The sequence below is a fragment of the Talpa occidentalis genome, unplaced genomic scaffold (genome assembly GCF_014898055.3).
Source record: "Talpa occidentalis isolate TD23 unplaced genomic scaffold, MPIMG_talOcc4v2.1, whole genome shotgun sequence".
Lineage (NCBI taxonomy): Eukaryota > Metazoa > Chordata > Mammalia > Eulipotyphla > Talpidae > Talpa > Talpa occidentalis.
In genome coordinates, this window is record NW_026555331.1 from 111,051,508 (window position 1) to 111,056,615 (window position 5,108).

Here is a 5,108-nt window from a genome sequence, read left to right on the forward strand (position 1 = left end):
AGGGCCAGAGAAATTTAGTGGTACTCAACGGAATTCTAACTTCTATCTTAATATAGTAGGAGACAATGTCAGTATGTAGAGGTCATGTTATTGCAAGTTGTTCTACCTTCTATTATAAAATCAAAAAAGATTCAGAGAACATAAGAAAACATTAAAACAAGTAGATAACAATATTTTAAAATCATTTATAACCATTATTATAAATGATTATTATTATAAATGAAACATCTTATTATCTTTTATTACTTTTTATTTAAAAAGTGATATTTGCCATTACCACCCTATCTCATTTCCCATGTGTGCTATCACCTTCCCATGTGTGGACCTGGGTGAGAAATAACCCTTCTTAGGAACAAGTGGGGTGGCTTTGGGGATGTCAAGACACTTTCTGTTACAATGCATCAGGATATTTGCAATGACTATTAAAAATAACAATATACAATCAAAATCCTCAGTCATTCTGTGGAACTTGGGGGATGCTCTTTCCAATGACTGCTGTCACACACTTCATTGTTCCTGTTTTAAACCTGAGTCAAGCACCAACACACACAAAACAAAACAATAACTAATAAAGCCATGACAATTTCATCCTTTGTTTTCTGCACAAAGTTAGGTTTTCTCAAGAAAGGGTGTAATGCAACTAAGTAACAATCTGCCTAGAACTGCTAGCAGTGGAGGATGGAAGGACCAGACTCATCATACTCCTGCTTGCTGATCCACATGTGCTGGAAGGTGGACAGTGAGGGCAGGATGGAGTCACCTATCCACACAGAATACTTGGGCTCAGGGGGCTCAATGATCTTGATCTTTATGGTGCTGGGAGCCAGGGCAGTGATCTTTGTCCTATCTGCAATGTTGGGGTACATGGTGGTCCTACTGGACAGCATTATGTTGATAAAGGAAACCTTATGGATGTTGACATCACACTCCGTGATGGAGTTGAAGGTAGTTTCTTGGATGCTGCAGGATTCCATGGCCAGGAATGAGGATTAGAAGAGCCCCTCGGGTAGCACAACTGCTCATTGCCAATGGTGATGATCTGACCATTGGGCAGTTCTTTTCCAGTGAGGTGCTAGAGACCATAGTGGCCATCTCTTGTTCCTTGTCCAAGGCAACATAACAGAGCTTCTCCTTGATGTCACATATGATTTCCCCTTCAGCTATGGTGGTGAAACTGTAGTCATGCTCCCTAACTATCTTCATAAAGTAGTTTTTCAGGTCCTGGTCAGCCAAGTCCAGATGTAGTATGTCATGGGTATGGGGACATACCCCTCACGATGGGCAAAGGTGGGTGACCCCATCACTGGAGTCCATCACAATGCCCATGGTACGGCCAGAGGTATACAGGACAGCACAGCCTGGATGGCCACCTACAAAGATGAAAGGGAGCATTGTTTATTAAAGTAGATAGGATGGTGCTGTCAGCATGTGGTAAGGGCTCAAAATCTTCTCTCTATCAAACTGCTTTCCCCAACCCACCCAAATTTAGCATCCAAAGAATCTGTCACTTGGTTCAAATTCCCATTGTATTACTCCCATAACACCTTTCTCCTTTTATAAGACTGTAGTCCTTTGTAATTCCTCTCTTCTATTGTTCTCTGAATTCAGTCAGAAGTTATAAAACCCACACCTTCTTATAAAATGATATGTCATCATTCCAGAGCTTCAGATGTGCCATTTAAGGCAGCATTATATTGTGGATTAAGGAGGAATTCCATTTTGCAAGGAAAAAGATGTGCATGTGTATGTCTCCTTTTTATTTCAAAATTGTTTCATAATTCATTTCTAAAAGTCTGTGTTTGGAGAAATAGGCTACATATTTAAGGTAGAAATTTGAAAATACATGAAAGCATAGAAAATTTTTTAAATGAATCAGTAATACACTAAAGTAAAAACTGAATACAAAGGGAAGGTTTAGAGAAAAAAATTTAAACAACTGAAAATTAATACCAGCAGTTGAAAAGTTAATCAAACAAATCAGGAATTAAACAAATAGGAATCAAACAAATCAGAATTCACAGACTGAATTCTGTGTAAGGTAGAATGTTAAAAGTGAAAATATGAAAAAATAATAAAATGGGAAACTCTGACTGTATATCCCAGAAGGTTAAAAGTTGAATGGGGATAGCAGTTAAATAAAATGGGATTCTTTAAAAAATATATTGCAAGAAATAAAAATTGGAAGAATAAGAAACACCAACAAAAGATTGTTTTAAAATTGAGATGTTGGGCCTCCCTGGTGGTGCAAGGGATTAAGCGACACTATGAAGCAGTTCACAGCCTCTGCAGCACGAGTTCGATCCCAGGTCAGCCAGGGAGCAACCCACATGGGGAAGCAGACCTCTCCTGTCTCGCCCGCTGCTTCCCTCAGCAGTGTATTTCAGTCAATTTGCCTGTTCTATTCCCCACTCTGTCTCTGGTGAATCCTCTCACCCCCTATATCTCTGGCCTATACCCCAGCTCTTGTATGCATAAATAAATATATATTTAAAAATAAAATTGAGATGTTATAAAATAACAATAATAATAATGTTATTATTAACAACAATAACAATAACAATAACAATAACAATGTTAACAATAATAATGAAATGCATAAGCAAACAAATTGCTACTGGCAGATGTAGAAGACTCTTTTGGAGTCTTTCAGGTCGTCAATTTTTAGGGGGCTAAAGATCATTGTAACTGAGCCTGGAGATCAAAGTTGCAGCCCAGCTATTATTTCAGAAGTTGAAGGTCATGTCCCCTTAGTTAATGTCAATTTTTGGTTGGTCTGCAAATGCATATAAGAAACGAGAAGACTCCTACTTCTCCCCGCATTTTCTTCACTACCCAAAATCTTTAAGACTCTAGCTTGTCACTTCTCATTTGTTCACCTATCCAGTTAGACATCTGTGTAGACAATGGAGTGGTGATGCAGCTCATTTGGGAGGACAAGGAGAATAAGAGGGCAGTTAAGGGGTCATGACAGGCAGCTCTCATCTCTCATGGAGTGGTCCTTGGTGTTCAAATCCTTATAACCTAAATGGAACCATGCATCTTCCCCTCAACCCCATCTTACACATCCTGAGTTCATTCTGCTGTTTAATGTATATGCCATAGCCCTTATCAATCAAGCAGGCAACCTCAGAGTATCTCTGGACTGTTCCCTGGAGTTCACTCCTACATCCAATTGGTCACATGGTGTTATCAATTATATCTCCCAAATCTCTCTTCTATCTTCCTTACGTCTGTACTTTTAAAGACTTCATTGTAAGTGAGGTGAATCTGAAGAAATAAATGAGAGCCAAACATGAAGGGCTTTAGGGTCTTTGTTCAGTGCTCGGAATTTATGAAGAAGAGAGATGTTTACAGAGATGTGTACTATCTCAATGGCACAGGAAAGAGGAGCTGGGGAAATTGAGAGTCATAAAAAGGATTAGCACTGGACCCGGGCAGATGTACAGATTCCAGAATGAAATCTATAGCCCTCAGCCTGATGGTGCTGGCCCACTTGTCCTGTCTTGGCACACTTTTCTGTGTGTGGTGTCATCTTAAGCAGCAGAAGTAGGTAGAATGTCAGCTTCTCCATTGGGTAAAGAGGGGCTGGAGGAACTTACTTCAGAGTTCCTATCTTTCTTAACATATGTTTTGTTCAAAGAAGATAGGAAAATCTGAGACAAAGTGGAAGGCTTTGGGATCAGGAGGCTTTTTTAATAATCCATGTCAATCTGTCTCAAACTTTAATCCTCCACAAGGGAGCAGAAGCTCCACAGTCATATATAACTGCTACTAATACGGGAAGATTCTATTCAGGGGGCTATAGGACATGGCCCAGAGACTTTCCCTTCACTAATCTGATTAGATTTTCACTCTTCACTTGCTGTTTGATTCAGGCCAACACTTAGACACCACTGCGTTTCTGAGCTACTGAAAGAAGCACTGGGAACTTTCCTTGCATGGAGGCACTTTGAGCTTAACACACTGTGAACTGACAGTGTCTGGGTAGGATTGCAGGGCTGGGAGAGGGAGACACGGCTGAAGAGACTTCTGACAACAAACTCTGACACTGATATCCCTGGGAATATTGCTGCCGCGTGTTTGAAATACAGTTTCAAGTGGATGTTGTGCTGACGGTAATCAGATTTAAAATTAGCCTTAACATGTCTTCATCAAGGGAGACTTAATTGTAGGGTCCAATCAGTAGACAAAATATTTCAACAACAATCTTGCTGACAAAGTAATTCTAAATAAACCAGAGAATTTCGAAGATCTTCTCTATGGAATCACTCAGTTTTTGTTGTCACTAAAGTTGGCCTCCATTTGAGCTCATCTCCTCAGGCACCATGCTTTCTGATTTAGAATTCAAAGTTAGAATTTATAAGATTTCCTTCCTCCAAACTCTAGGAACTCTTATGCTTTCATATGAATAGACCATTGTGGGGTGGGGACTGCTGTTATTTCCCTGCTCTGTGTTCCTGGACAATTTATTTACCCCTCTGAGCCTTGGATTTCTCTCTTATAAAATGAAGCAAATAAGGCCCACCTTGAAAGACTGACCAGAGGTTTAAAGTAAGTGAGATAAGTTAATTCATTTTTATTTCTTCTCTCCTTCTCCAACCCATATTGCTTCAGTTGCTCTCAGTTTGGAATTTCCTAGGGAAATTGTTGCTGATTATTTTTTTATGATTTGCAAATAGTGTCATTTGTCACCAGGTACAGAAATAGCCCCCTGCCTTCCATCCCTTAAATATAGTTCAGTTTTTCTTACCTGGGAGAAATTTTGCACCCCCTAGGGACATTTCACAACACCTGGAAATACTTTTGGTTGTCATAACGTCCTTGGTGGGGAGGGAATGGATACATACTGCTGGAATCTAATGGGTAGAAACTACATCCTACAAAGCACAGGAGAGTGCCCATGACAAAGAATTATCTGGTCCTAAATGTTAATAGTGCCAAGGTTGAGAAACTTGGCCCTAGAGAATGGTATATATTCCTGTCTGGGAGTTCCTTGAAGGTAAGCAATATACTTTATATATCTTCCTTTCTCATAAAGAAGTTTTACAGAGGGTTAGGAGAAATATTCAAATGGGATTGCTCTAATTACTAACTGCTCTAATTACTAA

The 5,108-nt window shown here is 39.6% G+C and overlaps 1 pseudogene; it reads right to left on the reverse strand.

Moving 5' to 3' along the window:
• Window positions 1-665: 665 nt before the first annotated feature.
• LOC119250266 (actin, muscle-like) lies at window positions 666-4,814 on the reverse strand (annotated as a pseudogene).
• Window positions 4,815-5,108: the final 294 nt, after the last annotated feature.